Source organism: Sturnira hondurensis, unplaced genomic scaffold (genome assembly GCF_014824575.4).
Source record: "Sturnira hondurensis isolate 20B ecotype Veracruz unplaced genomic scaffold, ASM1482457v3 Scaffold0004786, whole genome shotgun sequence".
Classification (NCBI taxonomy): domain Eukaryota; kingdom Metazoa; phylum Chordata; class Mammalia; order Chiroptera; family Phyllostomidae; genus Sturnira; species Sturnira hondurensis.
In genome coordinates this window covers 2,405,900-2,418,584 of record NW_028077417.1, presented here as the reverse complement: position 1 = coordinate 2,418,584, position 12,685 = coordinate 2,405,900, and the positions used below count along the sequence as shown (strand labels likewise).

The window sequence follows — 12,685 nt, the reverse complement described above, 5'->3', positions numbered from 1 at the left end:
CTGTAGTCATGCGTGATCAGACTATCAAATTTTGATTCAGACTTGACTAAAATGTGAAAGTTGTTATACAGGTAAAACTTATCTCTCATGTTAGAATCATGGTTACCATAGGGGAGATAGTGACTAGGAAAGGGCACCTGGCAAACCTCTGGAAGTTTGGTAATATTCTATTTCTTCATCTGGACACTGGCTACATGAATGCATTTTCTTTGTGGAAAATCATGAAGTCGTATGCTTAAGATATGCATATATTTTCTGTTTGTGTGCCTCAATATGTTTTTATTTGAAAATAACTTGATCTAGCTTCATATCACTTTATCACAATTTTAAAATTCCTTTTCTTAAACTTTCCCCAACTTCAATTTATTCAAGTAATAATTGCTAAGCACCTCAAAATGCCTGGAATTGAGCTAAGTGCTAGGAGTCTTCAGGTAGACAAATGTGATAAATGATATGATGGAACTATTTACAAAATAAAAGTGGTCTCAAATGAAGAAGTGGTCAGTCAGATGGGAAAGGTATTTGAGTCAAAAGGCCTTAAGCTCCTTGGAATCTGAATCAACTGAGCTGGGTCCTGAAAGATTAATAGTAGTTCTCCAGGCAGACAGAGGAGGTAAAAGCAGGAAGAATAGCATGTGCAAAGGCACAGAAGCATGAAACATCATAACAGGTTTGAACACTTAAAATAAATCAGGTATAGTGTATCTTAAAGCACAAGGCAGTAGATGGGAAAAGCTGGAGGGAGAGTAAGGCCCAGAGAAAAAAGATAATACTTGTTGGTGAAAGTGACTTTGTTTAACTAATTGAAATACTTTAAAATCCAAATAAATGCAGTCATACAGTTGATATACTTTACCAACTCATTCAATTTGATTCAGGAAATATTTACAGATATATGTGAAACATGTCAGGTAAGTGTGCTAAGTAGTGAGCACTCAAAAATTAGATCAGTGAACCCTGAGCACAGGAAACATGGGAAAAACTAAGGCACATGTACGAAGGCATGTGATTATGAAATTACTTAAAACCAGTGATAGAGAAAATCTTAAAAGCAGCCAGAGGGAAAAAAGGCACATTACATACAGAGGGCGGGAGATTTCTCACCAGAAAAATGCAAGTCAGAAGAAGTGCAGTATCTCAAAAGCAGTGAAAGAAAAGAGAAGTCAACCTAAACTTTTTGCCCAGTAAATGTATCTTTCAAAACAGAGGCAAAATAAAGACTTATTCCACTATTAAAAAGCTGAAAGAATTAATCACCAGAAGACCTGAACTCCAAGAAATGTTAAAAGAAGTCCTTCAGTCCTGCTACAGGATGAAAATCCAGATTTGCACAAAGGAATGCAGAGCACTGGAAACATGTGGGTAGGTATAATGACTTTTTTCTTACTTAAATCTCTTTGTTTAAGTTTTTTATTTATTTATCTTTAGAGTGGAAGGGAAGGAGAGAGGGAAAGAAACATCAATGTATAGTTGCCTCTTGTGCTTCCCCTGCTGGGAACTGGCCTGATACCCAGGCATGTGCCCTGACTGGGAATTGAACCCCGATTGTCTGGTTCACAGGCCTGTGTTAAATCTCTTTAAAGACAGTCAACAGTCTAAAGCAAAAATGACCAATATTTTGTGGATTTGTAACATGTAAAAGTAAAGCATGACAAAAATAGCATAAATTTGGAAGGGAAGAAATAGAAACATGATATTGCAAGGTTCCTATACTATGTGTGAGTGTTGTGTATCACTTGCAAGTAGAATCTAATAAGTAAAGCATGTGTACAGATTGTTCTCACTTTGCTTGGTTGCAATATGCAAACTTCAGTTACCACTCTTAAGGTGAACAGCACCAGTTAGTGCATAAAGTAGACTTTGCTGCTAGCTCTTCAGTGCACAAATAACTATATAAGTAACAGATGTGCATCATGATCAGTTACCAATCACAACAATTCTTTCACAGTTTGTTGGCAATCGGTCACTTCACAGCTGTTGCTGAGTTCATGCACAGACAGCAAAGTATGTACTTGTTGTTGATTCCATGAAACCCAATAATAAATCTGAGAGATATTTTTTAAAAATGAGTAAGAAAAAGAGAGACTTGGCCAACCACTATTTTGCACATGAGCATCCAGCTGTCCCAAAATTTTTTGTTAAAGAGATTATTTTTTCCTCTTTGAATGTCTTGCACCCTTATAAAAAATCAATTGACTGTCAATTTGAGGATTTTTTTTTTCTGTGCGCTTTCATTGCTCTCTATGTATTTATTTCACTGATTTCTTTCTTTCTTTTTAGATTTTATTTATCTTTAGAGAGGAAGGGAAGGAGAGAAGTATCAATGTACGGTTTCCTCTCATGAGTCCCCTGCTGGGAACTGGCCTGCAACCCAGGCATGTGCCCCGACTCGGAATTGAACCTCGATCCTCCAGTTCACAGGCCCGCGCTCAATCCACCGAGCTACACCAGCCAGTGCTATTTCACTGATTTCTATGTCTATTTTTGTGCCAGTACCACAGTCTTTGGTTCCCAGACCAGCGCTCAACCACTTGAGCCACAGCACTCGGGGACTTGTACCACAGTCTTGATTACTATAGGTCTGTAGTAAGTTTTGAAGTTAAAATATGCGAGTCCTTCAACTTTGTTCTTCAAGGTTTTTGGTTGTTTTGATCACCTTGAATTTTCATATTAATTTTAAGGTGAACTTATCAATTTCTACAAGGAAGCTAGCTGAGATTGTTTTATCCTCATCTGAGGACATTATTTCATTGCTTTTAGAGCAAGAAGGGTGAGAGATAGGGAAAGAAAGAAATATCGATGCTAGATAGAGACATGGATTGCTTGCCTCTTGTATGTGCCAGAACCAGGGATCATATATGCCCAGACCAGAGATCAAAATCACAACTGAGTATGTGCCCTGACTGGGAATTGAACCCACAAAGTTTCAGTTATGAGACAACACTCCAACCACCTGAGTCACACCAAGCAGGGCATTAGCTGAGATTTTTATAGGAATTATCTTGAATCTACAGATCAAGTTGGGTTGTGTACTATTTTATGGTATATAGTTTCTCCAGGTTTTTCCTTTCAACTTCTTGCTTCATTATGTTTTTAATATTTCTCAGTAAATAACTTAACGGGTTGTACTTTTCTGACAATCTTTGTTCATTTTACCTTCTTAAATATTTGCATTAAATCTGCCACTTTATTTTTGTATTATAAGTCCCTCTTTTCCAAGTTTCTTTCCCTTCTCTTTCACCTTTTCTTATTCCACACTTTCTTGTTCTTCTTTTTAAAAATATTTTATTTCTTTATTTTTAGAGAGAGGGGAATGGGAGGATAAAGAGTGGGAGAGAAACATCAGTGTGTGGTTGCCTCTCATGTGTCCCCTACTGGGGACCCGGCCTGCAACCCAGGCATGTGCCCTGACTGGGAATCGAACCAGCGACCCTTTGCTTCACAGGCCCATGCTCAATCCACTGAGCTATACCAGCCAGGGCTTATTCTTCTGATTTCTAGTTTATGTCCTCTGATTTTATTTTTAAGTGGTTATCCCTCAGACCACAATATGAAAACACAAAAATTTGAAACTAATCAATACTCTCTTTTTAGACAACATAAGCAACTTAAATACTAGATTCATTTACTGCTCCTCTCAATATGTGCTAACATTGTATTTTAATTCTATATATTTATATACTTTAACCCTGTAAGACTTATTTACTTTTTTGTACAGTTAATAGTTATGTCGGTTTATCCATATATTTTTCATATGCTTTGCTCTTCTCTCCTACCTGCATCCCTGGCATCTGAGATAATTTTTTAAACTTTATTTTTAGAGAGAGGGGAAAGGAGGGAGAAAGAGAGGGAAAGAAACATCAATGTGTGGTTGCCTCTCACCTACCCCGACCCAGGGACCTAGCCTACAACCCAGGCATGTGCCCCAACTGGGAATTGAACCAGCAGCCTCCTACTTCGCAGACTGGCACTCAACCCACTGAGCCACATCAGCCAGGAACGAGATAATTTTTATTCTACCATTAGAATCTCCTTTACTGAGGTTCTACTGATAGTATGTTCTCTCATTATATAGCTCACCCTTTTTCATGAAAGATACTTTTGCAAGCCATAAAATTATAGATTGGTAGTTATTTTCTGGTGGCATATTAAAGCTATCATTTGACTGTCTTTTGGCTCCAATGTTCCTATTGGGAATTAGCTGTCAGCTGTCTAGTGTGTCTCTCTTTTCTATGAAAGTAATCTCTTTCTCTTTGGATGCTCTACCTGGTGTTTCTTCTCAGTTCTGAAAGCTCTCAACTATTGCTTCTGTCTTCTTTCCTTCTGGAAATCTGATTTGCACCTGAGTCTGTCACTCTAAGCTCCAAGTTTATTTCCTGTTTGCTTTTTTCTATCTTTTTTCAGAAAAAATCTTTATCTGCTGGATGTTATATTATATAACTTGATTTGAAACTTACCAAACAATAACAAAACCTAGCTAGAAAATAATTTTGTACCCTCTCTTTCATATACACTAGTTCTCCACTTACCAACAGTTTCACTTCTGCAGTTTCAGTTACCCATGGTTAACCACGGTCCAAAAATATTAAATGGAAAATTCTAGAAACAAACAATTCATAAATTTTAAATTGTCTGCTGTTCTGAGTAACACGATGAAGCCTCTCACCATTCTACCCCATCCCACCTGAATGTCGATCGTGCTTTTATCCAGCTTACCCATGATGTATATGCTACCCACCCATTAGTCACTTAGTAGCTGCCTTGTCTATCAGATTGACTATTTCTGTTCAAGTAATGCACATTTTACTTAATAATGGCTCCAAGTGCAAGTGTGATGATGCTGGCAATTTGAATACACCAAAGAGAAGCCATAAGTACTTCCTTTAAGTGAAAAGGTGAAAGTTTACAGTAAGGCAAGAAAAAACCAAGCTTTGGTTGCTAAGAGCTAGGGTAAGGACGAATCTTCTACCTGTGAAATTGCATAATTTATACATTAAACTTGATCATAGGTATGTATGCATAGGAAAAATATAGTACATATCGGGTTCAGTACCGCTGTTTCAGGCATTTACTGGGGATCTTAGAACTTATGCTCCAGGGAAAAGGGGGGACTACTTTATTCTACCTCTTTGCCTTTCTGTACTGATGTTTATATTTTTCAACTTTCCTATAAGTTTTATTTCATCTTTATTGCATTTTTCCATTACCATTTAGTCCTTTTATACCCCCCGCCTCCCATCAATCACCACAATGTTATCCGTGTCTATGAGTCTTTTTTCCTTTTTTGCTCAATTCCTCCACCCAATAACCTCCCCTCCCCACTAGCTGTCACCCATTCTCCATCTATGAGTCTGTCCCCATTTTCCTTGTTAGTTCAGTTTGTTCATTAAATCCCACGGATGAGTGAAATCATATAGTATTTGTCTTTCTCTGACTGGGTTATTTCACTTAATGTTCTCCAGGTCCATTCATACTGTCACAAAAGCTAGAATTTTCTTCTTTTTTATAGCCAAGTAGTATTCTATTGTGTAAATGTCCCATAGTTGTTTTATCCACTCATCCATTGATGGACACTTGGGCTGCTTCCATATCTTGGCAATTGTAAATAACTCTGAAATGAACATAGGGGTGCTTATGTTCTTTTAAATCCATGTTTTGGGTTCCTTCAGGTACATTTCTAGAAATGGGATCACTGAGTCAAAAGGCATTTCCATTTCAATTTTTCATGGTATCTCTGTACTGCTTTCCACAGTGGCTGCACCAATTTGCATTCTCACCAATAGTGCAAAAGGGTTCACCTACTTTACATCCTGGTCAGGAATTGTTTGTTGATTTACTGATGATAGCCATTCTGACAGCTGTGAGATAGCGTCCCATTGTGGTTTTAATAGGCATTTCTCTGATGATTACTGGCATTGAGAATCTTTTCATATGTCTATTGCCCATCTGTATGTCTTCTTTGGAGAAGTGTCTGTTCATGTCCTTTGCCCATTTTTTAATTGCCTTGGTTTTTTGTTGCCGTTGAATTTTATAAGTACTTTATCAATTTTGGATATTAACCCCCTATCAGGTGTATTAGCAAATATGTCCTCCCATTCTGTGGGTTGTCTTTTTATTTTGTTGGTGATTCTTTTTCTGTGCAAAAACTTTTTAGTTAAATGCAGTCCCATTTGTTTATTTTTTCTTTTGTGTCCCTTGCCTGGGGAGATATAACCAATAAAAAGTGGCTACAAGCAATGACTGAGATTTTGCTGCTTATGTTTTCTTCTAGGATTTTTATGGTTTCAGGTCTAATATTTAAGTCTTTGATCCATTTTGAATGTATTCTTTTTTTAAACTTTCTTTTCTAAAGATTTTATTTGTTTATTTGTTTATTTAGAGAGGGCAAGGGAGGGAGAAGGAGGGGGAAAACATCAATGTGCGGGTTGCTTCTCACACACCTGAAACTGGAGACCTGGCCAGCAACCCAGGCACATGTCCTGACTGACAATCAAACCAGCAACTCTATGATTCCCAGGCCAGCACTCAACCACTGAGCCACACCAGCTAGGGCTTGGATTTATTCTTGTGTGTGGTATAAGAAAGTGGTCCAGTTTCATTTTTTTACACCTATCTGTCCAGTTTTCCCAACACCATTTATGGAATAAAACTATCTTTAGCCCACTGTATGTGCTTGTTTCCTCGGTTGAAGACTAAAAGACTATAAAGGTGTGGGTTTATTTCTGGGCTGCCTGTTCAGTTCCATTGATCTATGTGTCTGTCTTTATGCCAGTACCATGCTATTTTGATTACTATGGCCTTATAATAGTTTTGTATTAAGTAGTGTGATTCCTCTAACTTTGTTCTTCTTTCTCAGGATCACTGTTGCAATATGGGGCCTCTTGTGGTTCCATATAAATTTTTGAAATATTTGTTGCAGTTCTGTGAAATATATCATTGGAATTTTTATAGGAATTTTGTTGAATCTATAGAATGCTTTGGATAGTATGGGCATTTTAATGATGTTAATTCTTCCTGTCCATAAACACAGTATGTGCTTCCACTTATTTGTTTCTTCTTCAATTACTTTCTTCAGTGTCTTACATTTTTCTGTCTACAGGTCTTTTACATCCTTGGTTAGGTTTATTCCTAGATATTTTACTCTTTTTGAACCAATTATAAATGAAATTATTTCTTAATTTTCCTTTCTGTTAGTTTGTTATTGGCATATAGAAATGCACCTGATTTCTGGATATTAATTTTTATCCTTCTACTTTGCTAAATTCATTTATAAATTCTAGCAGTTTCTTGGTGAAATCATTGGGGTTCTATATGTACAGTATCATGTCATCTGTAAATAAAGATGGTTTTACTTCTTCCTTTCCAATTTGGATGCCTTTTTTTCTTGTTCTTGTGTGATTGCTGTGGCTAGGATTTCTGGTACTGAGTTGAATAAGAAAAATGAATGCGAATATCCCTGTCTTGTTCCCGATCTTAAGGGGAACCCTTGTACTTTTTGCCCATTGTGTATGATGCTCGCAGTGGGTTTGTCATATATGGCCTTTACTATGTTTAGGTTTGTTACCTCTATTCCCTCTTTGCTGAGAGTTTTTATCATTAAATGGGTGCTGGATTTTATCAAATGCTTTTTCTGCATCTCTTGATATGATCATGTGGTTTTTATCCATCATTTTGTTTATGTGGTAAATCATTTGTTAATTTGTGAATGTTGTACCGAACTTGCATTCCTGGAATAAATCTCTTTTGATCATAGTGTATAATGTTTTTCATGCATTGCTGTATTCAGTTTGCTGTTATTTTCTTGAAGGTTTTAGCATCTATGTTCTCAGGAACACTGACCTATAATTTTCTTTCTCTGTAGTGTCTTTATCTGATTTTGGAATGCTGGCCTCATGAAATGAGTTTGGGAGGTTTCCTTCCTGTTGAATTTTATGAAATAGATTGAAAAAGAGAGGTTTTATTTCTTCTCAGAATGTTTTGTAAAATTCAAAGCCCTGGCTGATGTAGCTCAGTGAATTGAGTGCAGGCCTGTGAACCAAAGGGTCGCTGGTTTGATTCCCCATCAGGGCACATCCCTGGGTTGTGGGCCAGGTTCCCAGTAGGGGGCTCGTGAGAGGCATTGACACATTGATATTTCTCTCCTCTTTCTCTTTCCCTTCACCTCTCAAAATAAATTTTTAAAAATATTTGACAAAATTGACCTTTGAAACCATTTGGTCCAGGGTTTTTGTTTGTTGGGAGTTTTTTGATTGCTGCTTCAATATCACTAGATGTGACCTGTCTATTTAGATTCTCTGATTCCTCCTGATTTAGTTTTGAAAGAGTGTTTGTTTTTAGGAACTTATCAATTTAGTCCAGGTTGTCCAGTTTGTTGGCATGTCATTTTTTATATTATTTTCTTACAATCCTTTGTATTTCTTTGGTGTCAGTTGTTATTTCTTTTTTTTTCAATATTTTATTTATTTATCTTTAGAGGGGAAGGGAAGGAGAGAGGGAGAGAAATATCAATGTATGGTTGCCTCTCATGCATCCGCTGCCAGGAACTGGGAACTGGGAACTGGCCTGCAACCCAAGCATGTGCCCTGACTGGGAATGGAACCGCGATCGTCTGGTTCGCAGGCCCGCGCTCAATCCACTGAGCTACACCAGCCAGGGCCCAGTTGTTATTTCTTGTCTTTCATTTCTGATTCTACTTATTTGGATACTTTCTCTTTTTTCCTTGATGAGTCTGGTGAAAGGTTTATCGATCTTGTTTATCTTTCAAAGAACTAGGTCCTGGATTCATTGATCTTCTGTATTATTCTTTTAGATTCCATTTCATTTACTTCTGTTCCAATCTTTCTTATTTCCTTCCTTCTACTCCCTTTGGGTTTCATTTATTGTTCTTTTTCAAGTTCCTTTAAGTGTGAAGGTAGATTCTTTATTTGAGCTTTTCGGCTTTTGTTTGTTTGTTTGTTTGATGGTTTGAGATAGGCCTGTAATGCTATGAATTTCCCTGTTAGGATTGTTTCCCAGTGTCCCACAGATTTTGGATTGTTGTGTCTTCACTTTAATTTGTTCCAAGGTATCTTTTGATTTCTTCCTTGATGTAATTGTTGACCCATTCATTATTTAATAACATGTTATTTAGCTGCCATATCTTCATATGTTTTCTAATGTTCTTCTTGCGATTGATTTCTGTATTCACAGAATTGTAGTCAAAAAAGTGCTTGATATAATTTCAATCTTCTTAAGTTGATTGACACTCATTTTGTGTCTTAATATGTGGTCTATCCTAAGAAACATTCCATGTGCACTTGAAAAGTATGTATATTCTACTGCTTTAGGGTGAAATACTCTGAAGATATCAATTAAATCCATTTGATCTAGTGTGTCACTTAAGGCTGCTGGCTTCTTATTGATTTTATGCCTGGAAGATCTATCTAGTGAATTCAATGGGGTGTTAAAATTCTTGACTATGACTGTATTTCTGTCAATCTCTCCTTTTATGTCCTTCAAGATTTCCTTCACATATTTAGGTGCCCCTATGTTGGGTGGGTAAATGTTTATTAGCATTTTATCCTCTTGTTGGATTGTCCCCTTTATTATTATGTAGTATTCTTCTTTGTGTCATGATGTAAAGAACAGATCATACTACAGCCTTGGTTTTAAAGTCTATTTTGTCAGATATAAGTACTGCTACCCCAACTTTTTTATTTTCCATTCACATGGAATATTTTTCTCCATTCCTTTACTTTTAGTCTGTGTGTATCTTTCTATCTGAGATGGGTTTCTTGGAGGCAGCATATACAAGGATCTTTTTTTCTTATCCATTAAGCTACCCTCTGTCTTTTGATTGCAGCTTTTAAGCCATTTACATTTAAGGTGATTATTGATAGATATGTATGTAGTGCCATTTTATTGTTAGACTGTTTTCCTTTGTTTTCTTTTTCTTTTCTTTTTTTTCTTCTTCTTAAAGCAAGCCCTTTAACATTTGTTGCTGTTTTGGTGTTAAGAAAGTCCTGACTTCTGGCCAAGATGGAAGCATAGATAGATACACTGTGCCTTCTAGCACAACCAAAATAAGGACAACAAAAATTTAGAAACAAAATAACAACCAAAACTGACAGAAAATTGAGCTGTATGGAAGTTAGACAGCCAAGGAGCTGAAATAGACACATTTCTCCAGATCAGTAGGTGGGGCAGAGTTGGGAGGCTGAGTGGAAAGGGGTCATGACACAGCAAGCGATGACCCGGGTGCGCAAGGCACTCCAGATGCACAAGAAAGCACCGGACAGACCCTGGGCGCCCAGGCAGCGGCTGGCAGAACCTGGATGTGCGGTGGCAAAGGGAAGACCCATCAATGCAGCAATTGAGAAGCGGGGCACCATGTGCAAGGCAGCTGGCTGACCAGGCAGGGGTCTCACATTTGTGAGCAGATAACCAGGGAGCGAGACAGATCAAGCAACCCAGGGCTCTAGCACTGGGAAACAAAGCCCCAAAACACTGATTGAAAATACCTGTGGGAGTTGACGTGCAGGGAGAGACTCCCAGCCTCACAGGAGAGTTCATTGGAGAGACCCACAGGGTCCTAGAACACACGCAAGCCCACCCACATGATAATCAGCACCATAAAGGCCCCGTTTGCTTGGGGTAAGTGGCGGAAGGGACTGAGGTCCAACAGAGAGTGGAGCAAGCACCATTGTTCCCATCAGACCCCACTCCCTCATACAGTGTCACAACCCAGTGAGTGGGTTGCTCTGCCCAGGTGAACACCTGAGGCTCTGCCCCTTACTACATAACAGGCGAGACAAGACAAGAAAAATGGCTGAAAAGGAAGAACAGATCAAAGCTCCAGAAATAATACAATTAAGCGACCAAGAGATAGCCAACCTATCTGATGCACAGTTCAAAATACTGCTGATCAGGATGCTTACAGAATTGGTTGAATTTGGTTGCAAATTAGATGAACAAATGACAGCTAAGTGAAATGAAGCAAAATGCACAGGGAACCAATAGTGATGAGAAGGAAACTGGGACTCAAATCAAGGGAATGGACCAGAAGGAAGAAAGAAACATTCAAACAGAACAGAATGAAGAAACAAGAATTTTTTTAAAAAATGAGGAGAGGCTTAGGAACCTCCAGGAAATCTTTAAACATTCCAATATCTGAATTATAGAGGTACCAGAAGGGGAAGAGGAAGAGCAACAAGTGTGAAAGTTATTTGAACAAATAATAAAGGAGAACTTCCCTAATCTGTCAAAGGGAATAGTCTTCCAGGAAATCCAGGAAGCTCAGAGAGTCCCAAAGAAGCTGGACGCAAGGAGGAACACACCAAGGCACATCATAATTACATTAGCCAAGCTAAAAAATGAAGGAGAGCCCTGGCTGGTGTAGCTCAGTGGATTGAGCATGGGCTGCGAACCAAAGGGTCGCCAGTTCGATTCCCAGTCGGGGCACATGCCTGGGTTGCAGGCCAGGTCCCAGGTGGGGGCCGTGTAGGAGGCAACCATACATTGGTGTTTCTCTGACTCTCTCCCTCTCTTTCCCTGTGTAAAAATAAATAAAAATGTTTTAAAAAATGAAGGAGAGAATCCTAGAAGCAGCAAGAGATAAAGAGACAGTTACTACAAAGGAGTTCCCATCAGACTGTCAGCTGATTTCTCAAAAGAGACCTTATAGGCAAGAAAGGGCTGGAAAGAAGTATTCCAAGTCATGAAATCCAAAGACCTACATCCAAGATTGCTCTATCCAGCAAAGCTTTCATTTAGAATGGAAGGGCAGATAGAGTGCTTTGCAGATAAGCACAGAGTTCAAGTTCGAAGAGTTCATTATCACCAAGCCCTTATTTTATGAAATGTTAAATGGACTTATCTAAGAAAAAGAAGATAAAAATATGAACAGTGAAAGGACAGCAAACTCACAGTTATTAACAACCACACCTAAAACAAAAGCAAACTAAGAGGACAGCTAGATCGGGAGTGGAACCATAGAAATGGAGATCACACAAAAAAAGAAAGAAATGGAGATCACATGGAGGGTTAGCAACAGGGGAGTGGGAGGAGAGAAGGAGGAAAGGTAGAGAATAGGTAGCATAGATGGTAGGTAGAAAATAGACAGGGGGAGGGCAAGAATAGTATAGGAAATGTAAAAGCTAAAGAACTTAAGACACATGGACATGAACTAAAGTTGGGGAATGGTGGGGGAGAGGGTGTGCAGGGTGGAGTGGAATGAAGGGGGGGAATGGGACAACTGTAATAACATAATCAATAAAATATATTTTAAAAAATAAAATAAAGTCCTTTAGCTTTTTCTTGTCTAGGACGCTTCTTATTTCTCCTTCAATTTTATGTATTTATATATAGTTTTTCATGTGTCTAAGGCATGAACCATGCATGGGCACAGACCAAAAAACAACCTGGGATAAACATGGAGTTACTTTGTCCCTGGTTGATATGAGACAAGCACCACCAAACCTGGTGCAACTCTACCCAGATCAGGGACATTCTCCTTCAATTTTAACTGATAGTCTTGCTGAGTAAAGTAGCCTTGCTTGTAGGTCCTTTCTTGTGATCATCTTGAGTATTTCACACCACTCCCTTCTGGCATAAAATATTTCTTATGAGTAATCAGATACCTGTCTAATTGGTGCTGTCTTGTAGGTAACTACATGTTTTTCTTTTGCAGCTTTTAGGATTTTCTCCT

The 12,685-nt window shown here is 38.2% G+C and overlaps 1 non-coding gene across 1 annotated transcript; it reads right to left on the bottom strand.

Moving 5' to 3' along the window:
• Positions 1–12,349: 12,349 nt before the first annotated feature.
• Positions 12,350–12,485, bottom strand: LOC118987013 (small nucleolar RNA SNORA48). The gene has a single exon (XR_005066498.1). It is a non-coding gene; the product is annotated as a small nucleolar RNA SNORA48 (small nucleolar RNA).
• Positions 12,486–12,685: the final 200 nt, after the last annotated feature.